Below are 23001 nucleotides of genomic sequence, written 5' to 3' on the forward strand. Positions count from 1 at the left end.
CCTTCTAACAATCCGCCCACTGTCCAAAATCCTTGCTGACAAAGCAATCCCTTTTGTAATCTTAAATCTTCTAAGTCTGCTAAGAGCCTGTTGTGATTGCAGAGGCTGTGTGGATGTTAAAAACAGAGGAGAATTATCGGCTAAAATCAAACTTTTGCACATTTGACCACATTGAGGCTTTATTCTACATGTACTTACCACTGTTGGCTCCATTATTAAACGAAATGAAGTAAATAAAATCCTCAAACAGCTTCCTCAAGGATGTAAAAATTAGCAATCCAACTCTCTCTTTTTGACTTCAAATTAATCTGATCATTTTTTCCCCCCACAGTTTCAGTCTCTGTAGCCAAAGCAAACCTAGAGCGGACTTTAAGTCTGACCAAACCAGCATATCTCAGAGGCTGAGGGATAATCCTGCAGTGTGCCATTTGAATAGCTTTAGAGGGGGGAGGGAGTTCGCCTCAAAGAGGACCAAAGAAGCTGATAGGACAACTAAGGCAACGAGAGAAGAAATCTTGATATGAAACTGCATCCGAGTTGGACTTTTACAGGATTTTATAACTCTTTCTTGCCAATGTTTGAAAACCAAACTATCCAAAAAAAGGTTTCCAAACCTGCAACGGAACAAGCGTGGAACTGTAAAACACATCTCATCAGAGATACGCATTCAGTCTTTGGTCTTGGTGGCGTAAATGTCTTGCACTCAGAATGTCTAACATGCTCACAAGCCCTTTAAAGAACTGAATGGGAACTATAACACAACATGTAAGCTTGTTAGAGTAAGAAGATTTCAGTGAGATGAACTAACTTTGCACCTGTGCATCACCAAGTGAACTGTCTTCAGTCTAGCTAGACAACAGAAGGTCAAAAAAAGATAAGAACCACTAGCTGATTTTAAAAAAATAAAAGAATTTGCGTTGCATGAGAAAACATCGATGAAAGCAGCTTTGGATTTTAAACAGAAGATATAAAAATCTGTACACATGTGAGAACATAACAAATATTTCAGTTTTCCATCTTTAACACAAACTATGGTGTTTGTGTTTAACTGAAAAGTAAACTCTTAGAAACCTGCTGAAAGGGATGATTAAAACCTGAATTAAACTTCTATTAAATGTGCATCCCTGTAAATGAATTTCAGCATTGTTCTTTAGAAGGGGTCTGTTAACACCCCACATGTTGAATTGACAGTTTTTGCTGTTTTTCAGTTGAATAATGCAGAATATGTGTTGCAGAGCGGAGGAAGCTTTGAAATGACTTATTTGGCTTCTTTGCGTCACAAAATGTGGCATTTATACTACAGAATGTAGACTTTTTTTTCATACCCACTGTTAGTTTAAGAATAAATCTATTTGGACAAACGTAGTTTGGTGTCCCCTGACATTGCCTGAAAAAAAAAAAAAGGGGGAGAGATGGAGATTTGCCAAAGAAAAAGTAAACAGGGGAGAGAATTAGGTGTGGCTGAGAGATGCTACTGCAAACTTGAGGCATGTTGTGGAGATGGACAAGGAGCCAGGATGTTCCTGAGTGCAATAAAGAGGCCCATTGGGCCAGAACGGCAGCTGAACACATCAGCACAAAGATGTGATTCATGCTTGGTGCTGAGCAGAATAAGGCGGCTGCTGGATGTTGCCAGGAGACAGAACTGCCTTGCGCAGACTTCACACACACACACACACACACACACACACACACACACACACACACACACACACACACACACACACACACACACACACACACGCACACCCGCACACACCACACACACACACACACACACACACACACACACACACACCCCCACACACACACGCACACACACACACACACACACGCACGCACACACACACACACACACACACACGTTCACGCACGCAAACACAAACACACATTGTAAACAGTTGAGGCCGTCATAAAGCTGGTCATGTGTCCGATGTTCTAGACAAGAGCAAGAAGGCAGGGCTAGGGACATTGTGTCAGCTGTCCATCTCTCGCAGTCAACTGCTGGACAACCCTTGGTTATGCACCAACAGGGAGGCAGAGCAAGTGTGCACCGAGTCGACAAATTTATGGAGCACCTAAGAGGAGCAACTCAGATAGATCCGGAAACTAGAGATGGATGTCGGGTGTGTTGTTGTTATCGGCTGGGTACGGAGGGCTGTGAGCACTCTGCGCTGCTCATTAGGGTTCGGCTTTGGAGACTCAAATGTGAGCTGACATGCGGATCCACAGAGAGTCTACAACAGGGTTCAGGGGGAATAAACCATTCCAAGCTGCTTGTCTGTGCTCCTGCAGCTCCAGCTCTCCGGTTAACCTGCAGCTTTTAAAGGGTAACTGTGCTGTGCTACGAACTGCTAGTAGTTACAAAGAATTTCTATAAAGTATCTTAGTATTATAAGGAAATGCTTTGTTGCGCATAACTAATGTATGCTACAGTCAGATCTTAGTAGTAGCCAATAAAACTTCATGAAACTTGTCAGAGGATGTAAGTGAACTTCAGTCAGGTATCGTCATTGGTTCACCCTTTTCCCACACTCTGGCAAAGCTGCCCTTTGAAACTTTGCTTCCTAACTTCAAATAGACACCTTATTTGGGTGAGACGCTGTCTCACCTTATTCTGAACAGTCTTGCTATAATCAAAGAACACATTGTTATTATTATTTTTTTTGTTTTGTTTATATAACCCCTGGAACCAGGATGCCATTTCAAATAAGCTAGCAGCGAGATATTTGATAGCATACAGTATTATATCACGGAGGAATTACTAAGCAAATCCACACTTCATTCAGATCGCTGCTATATGTTGCAATATTTAGAGATGCTGGCCTCTGCCGGTGAAGGCTACTGTGTGGGTCATCACTTCAAAAAGACAAGCACAGGATGACTCAGCTATTTATACGCCTCCAGTAGTGCGCTCTTTGCTGCAAAGTAAGGATTGCTCCAGTTGTAGGGAGGATTGTCTTTTGCCTCTCCCATTTTTAATCAATATATGGGTTAGGAGTGAGTCATCGCGGTGTGACATTTCTCCCTGAAGAGCAGGACACACAGTGATTCCTTGACAAGGGGACACAAATAACCAAAAGACCTCCGTCATGGACTTTGGTAAAAATATGTCGACACTCTTCTCCAACATACAGGATCAGTGATGAGTCTTCTCTGCCTGCCACCTGCTGCCTGTTTGTTCACCACTAATGCTTCTAATGTGCACTTTGACTGGACTGGGCAATGTCAATATGTGATGGAAGTAGAGGCATCACGAAAACCAAGTTATTGTGCATCAACTGGAAAAAAATGAGTCTGGAAGCTGGACAGCAGAGTGGTGAAGCTGTTAGCATGGCTTTCCTCGTTTTAATTTCAGTCAGATACTTTGTGTTTTGCAGTTTGGACAATTTCTCCCATGCAAGCATCAGTTTAAATGCATGTAACCACAACAAACATGCACTCTGTCGGCCACTATAAACTCCCCACAGGTGGGATTATGTGCATTTTGTGTCTTTATTTTGCCTCGTGATGAGATGACTATTTTTCCTGACTTTAGGTGCATACCAATCATCTGGTGATTCTACACAGATTAAGTCTGCACATTACAGATGAATGTGCACAAATGTGAACATCGGACAAAATATTACACATACATTAACTGTAGAGGAACCTTGTGGACTTGACAGTTATTATAAGGTTGAGGAATGTTCAAATGAAACAACCCAGAAAAACTAAGGTACAGAGGGAAAACGTTCCAAAGCCATGCGCTAGATTTGTAAAGAGCAGAGCTGGCCCAAGGAAAAAGAAAACTAAGATTCTGCTTAGGGCCGTCAGAACAGCAGGGGGCCCCCGAGAGCTCTTGACTTCTCAGTGATTATAAATCTCCTTATGCTTAGAAGGAAAATTTAATAGAATTAATAGGGGAAAAACTCCTCTCTCTGTTTTTTGTTGGTTTCTCTGTGATGAGTAAAGAGTCAAATAAAGATGCTCAAAGCAGGCCAATGCAGCTCAGATAGGAATAGTACGTTGGGTACACTCTGTACTCTTCCTACTGTGTATAGCATGGAAAGAGGACACAAGGTGGACACATTGTTGTTTGGTCTGGAAATACTGTGATCCACAAGTAACAGAAAAGTAAAAGTTAGAGTGACATTTCAGGTAATTCTAAGCAGCAAAAGAAACATCCTATTTATGAGAACCTATCAGGTGTTTAGTAATGTCTGTCTCATCTCATATTGGTTTTAATCTTTGATTATCCTGAAAATATAAGTATAAGTATAAGTATACCAGTGAGCAAACCATGGAAGCTTAATATGAGTGCAAGAGCTTGAAACATGTCATTTTATACTGCCAAGCTTTCAAAAAGGGAAGAACAGGCTGTCCCAGCCTGGCTTTAGGTTTTGTCTCTCCGAATCACTGTGAAAACCTGAGGGCAAAAGGATAAGATGTTCTGCCACATAAAACAATCTCACATTTTCACCTCAGAATAATTGAAATGAGACGTTATTGTGCCGTTTTGAACAGTTCAAATGTTAGGGAGAGGGCAGAGCTGCGTTTCTGAGCATGCTTTCTGACAGCACTTAGCCTATCATTCTTAATAACTGTTGCATTTACTGTCAGCTCTTCGTGTCATTAGGTCACGGTTGAGACACAGCTGCTGCACCTTAGAATGCAAGCTCACTTAAATAAAGATAATGAAGACAACAGACACAATGACCATGACAGCTTTTCTTAGCTTGCAATTTAACTTTACTGTACCAGAGCATTAACATCCAAAGCAAAGGATTTTCACTGGCTGCAGATTGTGTGATAATTTTCAGTCATATTTCTGTCAAAATACAGAACCTGACAAGAATCTGATAAGAAGGAAAGGACGATGAGCGAAAAATACATACTGCCTGGAAAAGACCATAAAATGATCCTCAAACACAATTGTTGAGCAAAAACCTAAATCTCACAACAGGCAACGCGTTTAAACGCAACCCTCCCACCCCTACAAACTGTGCTGTGATTTAAAGCAGCATCCCCGCGCTGCTGCAGTGGTTATGTAACTGTCAAGCCTCTTGCCACAAGCCTCCTGGTGACAGTGTGGTGAAGAAAGTGGGAGGGGGGAGGGGGGGCGGACAGCAAGGGGAGGGCAGAGAGCGATGGACGGAAGAGGCACCAGTGGAACAGAGGAGAAGGAGACAGATATATTGTCATGGCTTGTGATGGAGGCATGAACTGAAGTGATGAAGTGGAAACAACAGAAGCCAGATTCTGTCCAGTTTCCTCTTATGTGTAAGATGACAGAGGGAGCAAAGGAGGGGAAGAGAAAACGGGCAAAGAAACAGTTAATCCTGTTGCTCTCCAAATGTTCTGCCTTTTTATCATTTAGCTGCCTGATGCTGCTTTGAATACTGATTGGCTGCATTATTAGCTGAGCTCCGAATGTGTGTATGTCTGGAAGTGAAAGAGCGAGAGATGGCGTTTAAAAGAGAGAGCAGGAAATGATAGGGATATTTAAACTAGAAATGTAACAAACTGCAGACTCAGGCTTAAAGGTTCAGGTTGAAGATCAACAGAAAAGGCCAAAAACCTGGTGTAGTTTCAGCAGCCTTGCATGCAAACTTTACACATGAAAGAATTCATGTCTACGCCCACATTTTGTTTTTATCATACAGAGCTACTGACCGGCAGCAAAAGTCTTCAAATGACTTCCAAATCATATGATTTCTAAGGCTCGTATTACCGTGCAAGTTATTCAGCTTCGTCGAAGGTTAATCCCCGAAGCAGCCAAAAAGATAAATGACAACAAAGACAAACAGGCATGGAAGATTATTACACACAGATAATACAGAAAGTTTTATATTAATGCGCTGCAGGAATGTTCACTGAGGTCACAATTACCTTTGTTTTCTGTGATTATAATCTTTTGATCTCTGTGTTGTTGTACTACTTTGCCTCCGAGGGTAAATAACTAATTGTGACAGTAATTGGCATCTTTAATCAATCATTTCTCCTTCAAGACGTTTTCATAGACTAACTGCTAACATGATCACCAGATGACACCGTCAACAATAAGCAGACGCTAAGCAGGCCAACTCCAACTGTGTTTTGTAAGTTGGCATGCTATTTACTGATAAAGGACACAGTACAAAAGATAAAGATTCACATGACTAGATCTGTAACACAGAAAAAATGGATACATAGACCTCATGTAATACTCGATGCACCAGCTGGTTGGACATACAGTGCAGTCTAGGAAGTGGAAGCAGTTTGAAAGAGGGTAAAGTCAGTCTGTCCTCTGTCTGATTCATCCAAATTTTTATGTTTCAATACCAAATGGAAAGCTTTGAGACTGCCAGGATGCTTTAGCCTTGTCTCAAAATTGCAGTCTTAAGAATCTTGTGAAAATCATGGCGGTTTGTTTGAGTAGGATTTTACTAACGTGTGTGTTTTTATTGTCTTCTTACTGATGCTGCCAAAGTACAGTACACCCCATGGTGGCACATGAACAGTGATGAAATCATTAATGTAATTTGGTCTCAAACTGTAGGGATGATGAATGTCTCTGCACTAAACCGAACAAGTCCAAATTGCAATGAGATCCAAAGAAGTGCTGCAAGAAAAGGCAACAAGGACATGTATGTTTAAAAACTTATATTTAAAATCTATCAATTGCAATACGACTGTCTTTAACTGCATGACTTGACAACGCACAACTGATTAAGAGGACTTTAAAAACATAAATATTAACACCAAATCAAAGCTCTTTTTAAACTAAAGCAATACATTGTTAAAAAATATTGAAATCTTAGTGATTTGTGTCACAGGGACAGTTATTGCTGCGGCACAAGCTGCTTCTGCTACAAAGGTGGGTGATGACAAGAAGAAATTTAGAGAAAAAACCCCATGAAGCCATAAGTAGCATGACAACAGAAAATGAAACATACTCTACAACAAACTGAGTTAGCTTAAGGAAATGTAATAATGTGCATCAAAGATGGAGCAGTTGGTCACTTTGAATGTTTTAAACGACATCTCACAGACAATTTTCCACAGAAAACTAGGCCCCATTTTAATGATGAAAACACTCTTAAATGGGAATCACATTTCGGTGGAATTGCATATTTTCATCTTGAGCTGTTGTGATACAGAGGACGCCTGGAAGCCTTGACTCAAAAATGATTTTCTCACAAATCTTGTGGGGAAAAAAAGAATGAAATTGGAGGAATCCCTCTTATTGCAGAGTAACGTGTCGTGCTTCGTGTTGAGGTCGGACCTGAGTACAGACAGGACAGTGGTGTTGTCATGTTGGCGAAGCTGGAATTTATTGCTCAAAGGCCTTACAAAAACTGAGGAGGTGGGAAAAAGCAGCTGAAGTTTAGGGAAGCCGGCATGGAGGAAGACTGACACAGAAGACAGGATGAAGAGTAGATGAGAGGCAGGTGAGACTAATGAGAGGAATGCAGAACGTTGGGGGAGAAGCAAGGCAGGGAAATGAGGGAAGGTGACCAATAAACATGATGGGACTAAACAGAACATAAAAGCAACTTGACAACCAAAAGGTTAAGGACAAAGAAAGTAAAGTGCATGGCAGCAATAGTAAACAACCCCAAAATAATCTAAATGCACAAACAAGAGAAAACAAGAGACACAAAGGCTCGTAGATCATAACAATTAGCTTTGACAAAAAGGCTTGTGATGCCTGACGTTGCACACGCAAAAACAATTTCTTGATGAATTAATTCCTTTGAGAGAGTTCACACAGGGCCTGGCAAACGGTGTGAACTACATTCACCTTATTCAATATCACTGCACAACTATGACAAAATGATAACCCTCTATTTTCATTTCAATGATGTAGCGCATGGGAAATTATTGGTGTTATTTCAAACTTTTGTCTCAGGCAAACACTTTTACTAAGTATGTGAATGGATCTGATACAACAAACTGAAGCGCTTTTCATTTTATTAACAGGTGTAGTTTACTATGATATTTCAAATGAGTTTCTTGACTGTAATCATCTTGAAGTCATGCTGTTTACAGAGCATGGGCACCAAACTCTGAGAGCCTTTTTAGGGTTGAGTAATACCCTGAGTGTCTTGACTTCGCAGGAGACCAAAAAACTGAGATTTAAATTAGACCTGAGATGCGAAACTCAAGAGCCTTATTTTGCAGCTGCATCATTACGGCTTGCTTTATTCGAGAGTCTAAATTTGACTATTCGGAAGCAGAAGTATTCTACTGTTGAATAAAAAAATGTCAAAACCTTGAGCTGATTAAAACGCATAAAAACACAGAAAGCAGCTGCACATTAAATACCCATCACAATTTTTATCTGTCTCCAAACTGAAAACAAAGCTGGTTCACACAGTGTTATATATTTATATCTAATCATTAGTCAAAGACTGTTTTCTTAAACTGCTGCTGATTGGTGAATAACTAGGGAATAAAAGATTGACATGTGCTGTAAAGAGTGTATTAAAGATGGATGAAAACCGGAGGCTGTGAAAACTATGATTTTTCCAAACTGGCACTAAATAGAGATAAAAAAAAATACAAAGGTTTTGTTACTGAATCCTGAAATAAATAATTTGATGCAGCAATTATTTTTTAAAATGTGTGGAAAATTATCACATTTCCCAAAAATTTCACTATTTCCATAGACAGTAGGTGAATATATTAAGGGTCACTAATATATCTCCCTGCAGGTTATTAAAACTGTACAAGAAATACTATCACTGTGCGCACATCATCCAGACATTTACATTTTCTAAAACAATCTTTTAATCACGTAATAACGCTCCGTCTCCCTTATTATTTCATGAACCGTTTAAGAAATGCTTTTGCCACTGGAGTCCAAGAGTAAATAACCTATGAAGGAAAAAAAAACCTGAACGACAATCAGTGATTGCACTGAAACGCGAAACCAAACAAACAGCACTCTCGCCTTTGTTCTCTCCAAACTTATCAGAACACTGTAATTATAAATCAAGAACTCACTACACTCCTCTGACCTAGCTTCTTTTCCTTCCAATCCAAAGTGGAAAGACTCCCTGGAGAAAGAAGCCTGTCTGAATGAGGCCACAGTGTCCTGATGAGCCTCCTTATGAATAAAATAATCTGCCTGCATTGACCAAACATCCGCTTAATTCCACTGCTGTGGTAAAAGTTGTGCTAGAAACAGAGAAAAACAAGAACATCTGCCCCTTACAAAGGAATTCTTCCAATGAGACAGTGAGATGCTCCCATGAGAGAGAGAATAAAGTAAAAACATTAGAATATCTCTTCTTCTCTTCCTCTACGTTTGCTCTCTGTGCCAGACTCCACTGCTGGAGAAAAAGCATGTCAAAGCTAGTTAAATATTCGCTGCTCGACATTAAGTCAAATAAGTATTGGGAGAATATTTTCTGCTCTGATTAAATCATAACTGAACTCTGTGAATGTCATTTAATTTTTTTTAGGGATGAATGGATTAAAATTAAAATAAGACATCTTGAAATTGTCATGAAAAAGAAAGAAAAAAATATTGAATAAATTTTTGCAATACCTTTTCCATATTATTATCCCCTATTATTATATTAAATGTATTGGATGTGAGGATTATTTGTATTGTTACTGACCTCTAGTGTGACTTTCATGCCAACAGGACAAATATATTCATGAAAGGAACTTATTAATGGGTTAAATACATATTATCCTGCCATATGATGTACACCACAGATTTGGAAGTGAGAATGTCAGCATATATCATGCTAACCATGTTGTACACTTATGCATATTGTAATAATGTGTTAAACATAAGAGTACAAGAAGTACACAGTAATGTAATATGGAAGCCAGGTAAGAAAGAAAAATCACCTGTCCTCCAGTTGGCCCCCAGACACACTGAGAAACTCTCATTAAATATTAACACCAACGACAAAGAGCCCTTAATTCCTTACAAGTGCTGCGCTTAACATGATACATTACAGTCATGGTTTCAAAAATAAGCTCAGGGCTCATCTCATTGACTTTGTCCCTCGGACGTCTTTATGAGTATAAGTCTAAACACGGTTTCTATCAAGTGGGACATTTTGGAAAAAAAAGAGGCCCGACTCACCTTCTCCGCCAATGGGAGGTCAGGTTTCCATAAACTTTAAAGAGAGCTGTCGGTCCCCTGCAGGAGATCACCTGTGGAGATAAAAACATGAGGTCAGTCCTTCTAGCGAAAGCTCACGGAAATCTTAAAGTGCAACTAATTGCTCTTAATGAAAATAAAAATGGAAATCAGCTTAACCCGTGACGAAAAAAAGCTTAGACTCAGTCAAAGATATTAAAAGATTTGCTTCCGTTTCAACTATCACAACAAGATAAGATTAGTTGGCCCTGACATTGAAGGCAAGAGGAATAGCAAATCAGATCAGCTTCCTCAGTTCTCATAAAGCTGCACAGCAACGTACCCGCCTGTTTAGCATAATTGATTTCAGCAGGAGGATATTTTTTATTAGGATGGGATCTGTTTAAATATTGTGGTTTCATTGGGTTTTCAATGCTTCAGCTGCAGCAGGCAAACACGGGCAGACAAAAAGCTTTTTGCAGCAAGTTATTAATTAAATCATAGGAAAATCATTACCTTTCTTTCATACGTTTTTTTTTACACAGATTTTAATTTAAACTAATAAGGACATAAGTGAGGAGAGTATAATCCTGGGAGAAATAAAGTAATGAATACCTCAGAAGTTTACAAGTACACAGACATGCACAAAAATCGCTTATTCAGTGGCTTGCAAAAGCACTTATCGCTTTTTCAGACGTTTAGAACAGCAAACTTTAATTTTGTTTTATTACGGTTTTATGTGGGGAGCAATCAAAAGTTTCAAGAGCCTTCGCTGTGATGATGGACATTTGTGTTTTTCAGAAAGACTCAATTTTAGCTTTTATTTCAGCTGATTTAAGTCCACAGTTTTCTTCCTTTATTTTACACAAATTGGTCAAGTAATTCCCAAAGTTACACACCTAAAATGAATATACCTCAAAAGCTCTGAAATATGAAAAACTGTGTTTTTGATTACTATGAAAAAAATGCTGTTACACCTTATACATGTGAAAGAGATTGTTTTTTCAGTAGTTTCTCTTTTGCTATCAAACGTAATTTATGAATCTGCTCCCTTTATTTACAACTTCTTTGTTTTTTGTCAGATAAACATTCATAAATTTCATAAACTGCATCTCTAAACAGCAAAATGAAATGAGGTCTAAGGATAAAAAAAAGACCTGCTGCATCTTGTTTTGTGTAGAAGGAGATGGAGCACTAATATAACAAATGGCATCATGGGAAGAGAACATTATGTGAATGTTTTGAAGCATCAGCTAGCTGGCATGTTAAAGCCAGGCACAAATTAGTTTTCTAAATGGACGAGGAGTATGTACATACCACAAAATTGCTGTCTCATTCCAAGTAACTCTCCTGGCTGTGCTTTTATATATAAAAACAGATAATAATAATGAAGCCAGAACCAGAACAGTTTATCAGAAGATAACCTCTCTTCTGTAATCTGGTTTCCACTAGGACATATTACTGCACAAACTGTTTGTAGAGCTGAGGACACGCGTCTTACAAACATCTCATGCAGCAAAGAAACAGCAAACTTAAGGTGAACGACTGATATATCAAATAAGACGGCAAGAAATATCACAGCTAAATATAATGCCTCACTGAAGCCGAATCCAACAGATATCTGACTGAATTCATGCAAAATCACTGAGTCACTGCATGCTGCTCATGTTTTTCCACTCTAGACAGAATCTTTTTTTTTTTTTTTTCACTATTTGAGCCAAACCATAAAAACATTTATGCTTGCAGCTTCTCTCTTTTGTGAATGATTGTTTATTTGTGTCATAAAACGACTGGCTTAGACATTCAGGGTTTTGAATATGTTGGTGAAACATAACAAGAGTTCCAAAGACACTATTTTTGTTTCAGAATGACTTGCAACAGCGATGAGGACTGATCAATTATTTATACGTTTACTCAAGCTAATGTGTCCACATCTGCAAAGTCCTCTCTGGATCCAAACATTTGTATTCGGTCTTTTGGTGCTTAATTATGAATTTCAGCCCAATTTGTGTCATCAAATGCACATTTGTACAAATAATAGGTAGACAATATATGAAAGACTGAAAGTGAGCCTATTGGTTTCTGGAAAAAAGCTTGACTTGGAAAAAGTAGGAGAAAGAATCTTCATGAACCGGAAAAATACTGGGAAAAAAATCATTATATTTCAACTGGACTTTCTATGGGTGACGTTGTAAACACTGAGATTTCACCACCTACGACGGTGTTAGTAATAAAAAAGCATGTAGAGACCCAGACTGAAAACCTGTAATGAACTGCAAATGATATACTGAATACTTAAATTCTACAAAAAGAGCATCTTCAAAGAAATAACGTTTCAAGAAGAAGCAGTTCAAAGAGCTGCTTATTGAAAAATATGAGATTTTCTGTCCTTCAACATCATGGACTCTGTGTCCTCTGGGCTGAAGTGAAAAAAAATCAACTAACTAGTTCCAAGCACACAGTTCGAAGGTCAAAATATATAATGAGATGGACTCAGTGATACAGTGGGGATGGATAGCTTGTACTTTATGGTTACAGTTAATGTTGGCAATTATCCGAGTTTTGAAAGTGACTTGCTGAGCCTTTCTATGGTCCGTTTCTTGCCAGCTTTACCAGCTTTATCCATCAGCAAATTACATTTCTGCCTATTTTTCTTCACAATATCTCCAGATCAGTCAGACTGAATGAGAAGCGTATGTGAACGTCAACTTTCAAATTTTGTTCTGGACTTTGACAAGGCCTTTCCAAAATGTGACTACAGGCGTGCATTTAATGTTGGTATTAATAGAAATATGATTTCAACCTGAATGTTTGGGATCATTGTTCTACAAAAACGCTTAATGCGTCAGAATACAGTGTTAGTTTCCACCCACACATGCTGTTTTGAATGTAGGTCAAAAAATTCAAGTTTGGTGTGTCGGGTAACTAGAGCACCTTCTTCTTTAAGTTTACGTGCATTTCTATTAACAGTGGATTTCTCTGTACTGCTGATCCCTTAAGGCTGAATTTGTCAAGAACATGATTGATAATTATCTTCCCACCTGAGAGATGGACCTCTGCAGCTCCCCCAGAGTTACAATGGGTATCATAGCTGCTTTTCTGATCAATGCCTGGCCTGTCAACTTAGGTGGACAACCACATTTTGGCATGTTTATTACTGTTGTTCCATAATCTTTCTGTTTTCAGATGATGGCTTGAACAGGCTACTGTGAGATTGCTTTATAATCACACCCTGCTTTGAACTTCCCCGCAACGTCATCTCTGACTTGTGCGGTGAATCTTGGACGCTCTTTGTTTACCGAACGTCTCGTGGAAAAACCGTACTTTTATGTTCTGTAGGTTAAGTGCAGAGATGAGATGAAACATCAGCTCACATCCACGGGAACAAATGCAACCCCACTAATGGTAGTTTGTGGTTTAACCGTTTGTACCAGTGTTGTCGCAGACTGTGGTGTTTCATGCCTCCACGGTGGGCACAACATGACTCCATTTTGAATTTCAGACAGGGTTATGACACATGCTGAGTCTGTGCTCTGCCTCAGGGTGAGCAGCAGCTGCACAACACAAATTCAGAGCAGGGGTAAAGTGACATGTAGTAGTGACAAACGTAATACAAAGCAGGTTTATTATGTTCTAATAAAGGAAGGGCACAGGAGAGAAAACATATGACTAGAACTCGCCAAGTGTTTTCTTCTGACGGCACATACTGACCAGTCTCTACAACCCCTGAGGGACATAAATATTTCATAAAATAACTAGACTAGCAAATATGTTTAGTTTTTGTTTATATGCTTTAGTTTGAGGTAACGAAGCTTTGCCGCAGATGCTTCTGATCATCTGTGGCGTTATCAATCTTCTGCTGAGGCTGGAGCGTATCCTCGTGTGTGTTCCGCTCTGCGCTGAGAGAAATGAGACACTCCGGCTGCCCTTCAGACTCGCCGCTCTGCTCTTACACCGCCTCTTTTTTCACAGCTTGTCAGAAGACACTGTTTCCCCTTCGAACAGAGGAACGAAAACCTGAATTTGTTTTATTTTTTTTTCCACTGGCAAACATATTATATGGAAGAGTTATCAAAACAGAAAAAAAAGAAAAAGAAAAAAAACAGCTCCTCACACCACCATTTCACACATTCTCCCCTTCACCTGACAAGTGATGTTCTACAAACACAGAGGACTAACAATAACAAAAGAGGTCACCAGAAAACATTAGACTCCTCCTTTTGTGAGTTATATTATGAGGAGAACAGTTGGCATGTTTATATTTGGGCTCTTAAAAGGCATTCAGATTGTTTTTATAAGAATAAAATGATGATACAACAAACTTATCATAACTGTATAAACACTAATAATTGAGTTCATAATTACAACTTATTCTAATTTAGCCTAAGCTGGGCTGCACAGTGGCGCAGTTGGTAGAGCTGTTGCCTTGCAGCAAGAAGGTTCTGGGTTCGATTCCCAGCCTGGGGTCTTTCTGCATGGAGTTTGCATGTTCTCCCTGTGTGTGCGTGGGTTTTCTCTGGGTACTCCGGTTTCCTCCCACAGTCCAAAAACATGACTGTCAGGTTAATTGGCCTCTCCAAATTGCCCCTAGGTGTGAGTGTGTGTGTGCATGGTTGTGTGTCTCTGTGTTGCCCTGCAACAGACTGGCGACCTGTCCAGGGTGTACCCTGCCTCTTGCCCAAAACGTTGGTTGGAGATGGGCACCAGCACCCCTCCCAACCCCACTGAGGGAAAAAGGGTGCAAGAAAATGGATGGATGGATAGCCTAAGCTGAATAGAGGCTCAGCAGACATTTGGTTAAAATGCCTTTTGCAAGTTGCAGTTGAATCACATCCTTTCAGTAACCAGCAACAAGCAAGATTAAGGTCTGATATTTGACCGTTCTTGATTGAATTAGTAACGCTCACTTAAATCGGTTGGTTTCGAAACCATTTTTGACGTGTGTTTAATATCACTTAAATTTGAGGTAAAGTTGAACAATTTTGATTTTGTCCTCCCGCTACATTATTAAATCCATTTTGTGCCAATCACCAGCTGAACGGGTGACTACTGTTCATCTAATTCAAAGAAATTCAAGTGAGTGGCTGCATCAAATACGATTGTATGTAATATTCCTTACCAATTCTTCAAAAATAATGTTTTTGAAATGGAATTGGGTGCTCAGTTTAATCTACCTATTTTAATTTCAGTAATCACTTAGTTAGCATCATGATGCATAAATGGATAAGTAAAAAAATAAAAAAAATGACAAAAGTTTGCTTTAGAAATCTACAAAACAATCCTCCCTCTAGTCAGTTACTATAATCGCAACTCCAAAAATAAACCAACCTAACAACTCGCATTAAAAACACTCTGAAAACATCCATCGCGTCGTCTTAACGGGATTACATTTTCACTTCCTGCTACCAGAAGCCCTTCCTGCTGGTTGATGCTGCTCATCATCCATTAAATGTTTAAAGATCACTACAGATCAAGCTGCTGATTACACGAACACAAAACCATCATCAAATCCAGACAACACACTTCCTGTGCATGCAGAGAGGCTGCCTCAGCACTTCAAGAGAGTAAAACGTTCAGGCACAAACAAAGAGACAAACACAACGTAGTGTGTAGTGGTTATTATACATTTACAAGCTCTATAATCCAAACATTAAAAACATATCATCAAACCACATATCAACGTTAAATAATGTTATTTTTTTCTAAAAACTTGTTTTTGGAAAAAAAGAAACAAAGAAAATCTAAGTTTTACAAGAAGGGACTGATTAAAAAACAGAGTTTGTGATCTTAAGACAAAAAAGGGCATTTCTTGCACAATCAGTGTCTTTCTGCAGCCGAAAGACGTTTTCTATTTCTTTTTTTTTTAAGTTGCTCATTCCTGTTTGGTCAATTTTAAGAGTCACTGTCTTAAAATTGAGCCACATGTGGCTCCAGGGCTGCAAGTCGCAAGCAACAATTTTACCTGGAAAAATAACAACAACTTAGATTTTGATGTGGCGGATGTGGCTTACAGCTTCAGGACAGGATAGCCTTAGGAACAGTAGAAGTATGCTACAAAACAATTCAAAAACATTTTGTCTGTTGCATCGTGAGTCATTGTAATTGTCATGTGTTGCTGACTGAGTCTACTAGAAAAGATGTCTGGCTTATTCTGGTGGCTAATGATACCAACGTTTAATTCTTCTGAAGTTGAAGGTTTCTCAGACAATTTTTTTTTTATGTGGACAACACTTCACTTTTTTCTGAATAACATTCCACTTGCCTGAGCAGCTTTATCCTACTCTGAATGAAGATTTTTTTAAAATCTTAATCATATTTGTAAAAACTAAAAGCAGAGCATTTTCAAAGTCGTTTTGACCTACCGACTATTTAAATTATGCCATACATATTGTACTGATAATGTAGTTTGTGCCACTTCACCTCTATTAGCAAAACTTTTGTTTTCTCTATAGTTTTCTCTAGATTGCTGCAAATTCTGAACATATTGTCTGTCTGTAAATTATTTCATGAAAGTTCTTTGATAAAACACATAAAAAAAGTTAATTGCTAAGACAAGTTTGAAAAGATTCTGTATATGTCAGATGAAAAGGGAAGGTGGGTCGCAGCATGAGGAACTCACAAGAGCACCACTGAAACAAGACTCTCCAACAACCACTGAACAGAAATCACAACAATAGTGACAAAGAAAACTAAAAATAAAGACAACAAAAAGGAAGAAAAGAGATTATGAAATATACAAATAAAAACATACAATTACCTAATGTGACGTCCTCCCAATTACATACAGAGCCCCGACCCGACCTTGCTTCTCTGTTAAGAGCGGGGAGTCAACTAATAAATAGCAGGTACTCATCAACTCTTTTCTCTGCAGTACAATTGAATTACCCCCCTGAGAGTATCACCATCTTCTCTCTGCAGCCTCCTGTAAGGCTTTTGAGAGACACGCAGAGAGTGAGTTCAGCACCAAGGACAGATCCAAAACTGACGTCTGCACACTAACAAAAATGATAATTGGACTCAGATCGTCCTAAAGCGACTCTATCGTTACCAAAAGTATTTTAGCCCATCAAATTAAGTGTCCGTTCTTTTTGCAGAGGGGAACCTGACGGCATTAGGCAGGTCTGGATGTTTAGCGAGACGGGAGCAGCAGCTGCAGGATCTAAAGCGAAATAATTAGCATGAATTCCTCCTCCTTTGTTAATCTTTCCATCTCTACACCACAACAGTATCCTGCCACCATGCTTGGTGGTTGGTACAGGTGTAATTAACAATTTCAAATGTTTTTCATGTAATGAAGGCCAAATAGCCTGTTGTTTGTTTTCTCCAGCTAAGAGTGGCTTCAGCACCACAGACAGCTCTAAAATAAGCCTACTGAGATTTTTTGACTAATTACTAAAGTTGGGGACAAACAAAACGACTCGACGTTTTTGAGGCAGCTCTGAATCCAATAGGGTGAGGTGGACTGATAATCAACACTTATTGCTGTCAGTTAATGACAAAAAGAGGTAAGGGTGCTTCATCTGCTGCTGACAAACGTTTTTTTTTTTTTTTTTACTTTATTTGTTAACTACATTTTTACGATTGTACTGGGCATAAAACCTCACCTAGCTGATTACGAAATCCCAGTAAACAACAGAGTCTTACATAAATAAACTCAAAATTCACAAATTGCACATGAAGGTAATCAGTTTTATTTTTAAATAATTTTTTAAAAATAAAATTTGTTCCACATACAATATATTTATACACAATATTCTTACTGTCTATTTGCACACATATTGTATTGTCATCTGCTAAGATATAAACAATAGCTTTCTTAGATTACAGCCAACACAGACTCATTTGGAGACCAAAAAACTACATACATATTTCAAACTCTCAACAGCATGTTATTCTCCACACTGTCCAGATCGTAGTCACTTATGGTATTAGCTTAAAGTATTTTAAATTGCACTTTTTCTTTTATTTCGTGGTAGATTTAGACAAAAATAAAACCAGTCGGAACTCAGAAAACATCCTCCACCACCTACTGTAAATGTTTGTTTTCTCAAACTTTTGGCCTCGCAGGAGTTTTCACAAGAGTTTTTAGAGGTTAATTTGTTCGATAAACCCTGTAGCCTTGAAGCCACAGTTGCTAAGTGTATGATGTCCAGTCTTTCACTCAAGAAAAAACAGCCTGTTGGCGTGAACACCTAGTTTTTGTAAACTGTGACTACTGTGAAAGTTGTGTCGTGTGTCTGCAGTTTAACAAACACATCCTGTTCCTCACATCAGCTGAGCATTCCCTTGCATATAGAGGGGGCATTTATGGTTGGGTCAGGACCTGGATGACTTGGATGAAGATGGGAAATGCTTGGTCTGATTTGATGTTAGTTAGAAAAGTGCAGATAGCAGATCTTCGTGATCCAGTTTACTCCGACTAGCCACCAAAGTTAGTACAATGTTCTTAAGCAACACTGGGTTCTCCAAAGAGGTTAAGTTGCTCAAGGGTTAGTAGTTAGTCGTTTAAACCAAAAAGCAGTTTCAGCCAAAATCAAGCAAAAGGACATCTGCTGCTTCACCGCTGCCAACGCATAGAAGATCTCACATCAACAAGCGCTGCTGCATGTCTTTTGGCAGGACGAGATGTTTTGGAACGACAGCAGCTGCTTGGTTGGAGGGGGATGTTACAACCCAATACAGCAGGCAGCACTTTAAACAATCCCCCCCTCCCCCCTGAAACGCATCATCATCATCCTCCTCATCATCATCACCACGATCATCATCACAGTTTGGGGATGCCAAACACCTGAAGGTGGCTACCGGATACTTCAGTCAGTTGGGAGGCCAGATGCGTTTCAGCCTCCGAGCAGATTTGATGAATGATTAAAGGGACCGCATGCACCTAATCCCATGTAGAAAGCGGGACGCTCCTCCTCTGTGGCACCGTTGGTTTTGTCGGAGGGAAAACAATGACGCTAGAGATGGCTCTTTGCTTTGCTGTGACAACCAATTACATAACGGGAGCTCTGTGGAGTGCTCCCATTAACATTCGCGTCCATTTCCCTCAAGAAAGCCTCAAACACATCACTACATGACCACTAAGCAGCGCGTCTACGTCCATTAGCCCCATCTTAAGCCTTTAAACAGCACAAAATGTTACGTTTTCTGACTGATCCAAGTTTATATTCGTTATCAGATTTAGTCATTTCACGCATGGAGATAAACCCTTCACTACATCGCCATCGCCTACATATGAAACAGTATTCAATTCATTTTGATCAGCATTTTTTGTGCTCAGAAAGCGGGTTTGTTTTATATGTAAGGTCTAATTTTGTGCAATCCAGCTACAGCTATTATTTTAAACAGAAAACGGCGATGCACAATTTTGCGATCTGGTCTGAAAACAGCACATTGGGTAGAGTGAACCGACATCAGACGAGTCAACGAAGCGCACAACATTAATTCAAGGTGAGGCGAGATGGACCGTCTTCCCCCCATGGCGTAAGCAAACAACGGTACATCATGTAACATGACGCATGAATAATTACAAACTGCAAAAGGCAAACAGAATCGCCCCTGAATTTCTGTTGTACTCCGTCGAGTTTTGCTGCATCGGAAGCAGCGGGTGAAACGTTCGCCAACATGATGGAGAGTGATGCAGATTTCTCCATCTCGCCCCTTCGCTGAAAGCAGGGATGCTCTGCTTCTTATCCCCGTGATGCGCGGACGTGGCGGCCAGTAAACACTTACCAGAGATGCTGCTTCTGGTCCTGCCCAGTAGAGTGTCTGCTGCGAATCGGACCGTATTTTCCCCCCCCTTGCAGTAACAACAGAAGGTGACCCTGCGTTCTCTCTGCAAGACTCTGCATCCACGAGATCACGATGCACGCAGCAAGGGGGAGCTCCACGGCACAGGCGCGCGCTGGGGGGATGGCCCAGCTTTTACTCTCAATGGACGGCAGAAATAGACTGCAAAAGGGGGGGACGAGTGAGTGTGCCAAGCGATTTTTTTAAAATCTCCTCCAAGCATGTAAACGTATGGGAAGTGATGCAAAACAGAATTGTTAAGCAATTGTCAATTTTATGGTTTTTCTTTTCTTGCTATTTCTTTATTGTTATCGATGAATACTCTATTGCTTAACTGGGACGACACATTGTTATTTAGGATATAAAATAATTCGGAAGGAATGGATGAGGAGAGCGTTAAATGTGACTTGGACTCTCCAGCCAATGGAGTGATCACGTTGAGAGGAGGCGTCCCCCTCCCCTCTGCGGCGTAGGCCACGCCCACATCTCACTATGCGCGAAAGGAGGAGGGAAGGTGGGAAAGGAGTGTTTTTGTTCTGGGGATGGCTACTGACTCATCCACTCAAGAACAAAAGAACGTTTTGCTCACCTGTTGAGTGTTCAATTTGCTCATTTCCAGTGCCTCACAAAAAGTGATAGTGCTTCTTGAACCTTGTCACTTTTTGCCTTACCATAGTCACGGAAGTCTGTGTGCTTCATTAGGATTTTACATGATGGATAAACACAGTTTAACGGATGACAGTAGGGGTGTTCCAAATTATCTGACAAATAAAAAGCTGGATCCGAGTCAATATTTTGTGGTTCCACTTTCCTCTGCAAACACAGCAATAAAGGATTTCCTCTATTATTTTGCCAGCTTGCACTTCTACAAACTGAGACTTTTGTCCATTCTTCTTTTCAGCAGCCAGATTGGAGGAAGCAGCTGTGAAGTGAATGTTAGTCTTCAAGTCATCCAATAAGACCACTTTATCTATTAGATCAGATTTATTTGTTTATGTTAGCTTAAGATCATTGTTCTGCCGAAGGGGAACTGTTGCCCTATAGTTTTAAGTCTTTCACAGCATCTAATCTTCAACAATTGTCATGTATTTAGCTTCATCCATTTTTTTTTTGTCTGTTCCGGCCAAATTCTTTGGTTGCAGGGGAGTTGGTGTCTACCTTCAGCCAACATTGAGTGAGAGGCAGGGTACGAACAGGTCGCCAATTCATCACAAGCCAACACAGAGACACAGGAGAAACAACCATGCCCACACACGTACACCAAAAGGCAGTGAAGAAAGGCCAGTTGGTCTGATGGTCGTATGTTTGGACTGTAGGAGGAAGCCATGATTCACAAATATTCTGGGAGAACATGCAAACGTAAGACGATTTCGCTCCACTCTTCCAAAAAGACCAAATCTGTGGAGTTTGACTATAACAGGTAAACCCCCTAACTGGATGTTCTAATTACTTAGTTTTATATATCTAAAAAAATTACATTATACAATGCTAGGCATCCTTCAGATATACTGATCCTCTTTTACATGTTTCATTGCTATTTCTGAGGTGCAGCTTCCACTGAAACAAGGCATCCTGTCAAAGCCATTCAGCATCAAACAGGATGAAGAGAGGGGGTGTTTTCTTCTGCAGATTGGAGACCATTGCAGACCTTAAACTAGATCAGATGAGGGTTTTTTTTCTTGTGCAGATTGGCTCAAGTGCAAATAAACTACCACCAGTAAAAATTGTTTATCCTATAGCTTGGGTTATTATCTGAAAAACGAAGTGTACATGGTTTATCACACATTCATATACAATAAACACAATCTCAGGGGGATGACAAAATGTAAGCAAAATATGCATTACATATCTCTATTGCGTGAAAAACCCACTATTATTAACATGGGTTACATGTCATTCATACGAGAAAACGACACACAAATTAAACCTTTTATTAACTACTAACATAGCTTCAACATATTTCCTAAAAAATATATTTAATAATTTCCATAAGCTTAGTGACATCTACTGGCCAATTACAAACAGTGCAACCCCCCCTCCCCCTCCCAAAAAAAAAAACAAACAAAAAAACAACTCAGACAGGCTGGAGAACTATCAAGACTTCTTCAAATGATTACAGAAAGCCTATAACGTTTTTGTCCTCTTACTCCATCTTCTTCTGAAACTTCTTTATTAGTTATCAGATTAAAATGTCTTGTTTAATTGTAAAAGAGAAAATTTAGTTTTGATAGTAAATACTATGTATTGGACAATACTCTTGTATTTTCTGATGGCTGAACAGGCAGAGAGATCTTTTAACAGTAATGGAAACACAAGTGTGATTTACACAGATTCCTTCTCTCACAAGGTTTTGTTGAAAAAGTGGACAATTAGGATACAGTTGAAGAAATAATGTACCGACACTGTAAAAGACCTCTTTGGCATCTCAAACATTTGGTTTAGACGTTTCTAACAAGAGTCACAGCAATGGTACTCAATTGAGGCCTGATACCAAAGCTCGTTTGTTTAGATTTTTTTTTTTTACTTGTTATTACTCTTATTATTACTTATATTGTTTTAACAATATGGATTTTTTTATTTTCTTCTAATATTTTCTCTTTTCCTACTCATCAACTTATTTTATGATTGCTTTTGTACAGCACTTTGGTGCAGTTTTAAACCAGTTTTTAAAGTGCTATATAAATAAATTTGACATTGACATTTGACATTGACAACATAATTCGCTCTCTGTTTTATTTTATTCTTTGGAAGTAGAGCTGCCAATAGAGCCACCAACAATACAGTTCATTTTGAAATGACAAGATGTGGCATAACTCTTGTTTGTTTGAGTTTTTATTTTTTTAGATTCATTTTGACAAACAACCATCAGATAGTTTTGCCTTTATAAAGCTGTTGAAACAGTCTTGGTATCTCTCTTCATCAGAACTAGCAACTGAAAGCCTGATCAAGGTATTTTATCTGTGTGACTTTTCTGGTTAAACCTGTCAACACAACCTTTTTCCCCAAGCAAAAAGATTAGGAGATTAATGTTTTACATAATTCCACTGACCTTTGTGGTTTACTTGTCTGAGGAAGTTAATTATGACTATGAAAGTGGAAGTTATAAAACTATTTGATCTGAACCAGCACAGTTTGACCATTAAACA

At 39.3% G+C, this 23001-nt stretch overlaps 1 protein-coding gene across 2 annotated transcripts in view; it reads right to left on the minus strand.

The window, feature by feature from the left end:
• The window catches only part of pacsin1a (protein kinase C and casein kinase substrate in neurons 1a), a 38344-nt gene extending 18092 nt beyond the window's left edge, over window positions 1-20252 (minus strand). Inside the window, exons 1-2 of one of the 2 annotated variants that reach the window (XM_081609137.1) lie at window positions 19799-20252; window positions 10070-10140 (exon numbers count right to left, since the gene is read on the minus strand). The gene's annotated coding sequence lies outside the window, so the exon portion shown is untranslated. Of the gene's footprint in view, window positions 1-198; window positions 395-10069; window positions 10141-19798 lie in introns of those variants that run through there. The other variant, XM_081609138.1, reaches the window with a different exon arrangement.
• Window positions 20253-23001: the final 2749 nt, after the last annotated feature.

This window comes from Poecilia reticulata, chromosome 7 (assembly GCF_904066995.2).
Source record: "Poecilia reticulata chromosome 7, P_reticulata-male-v2, whole genome shotgun sequence".
NCBI lineage: Eukaryota > Metazoa > Chordata > Actinopteri > Cyprinodontiformes > Poeciliidae > Poecilia > Poecilia reticulata.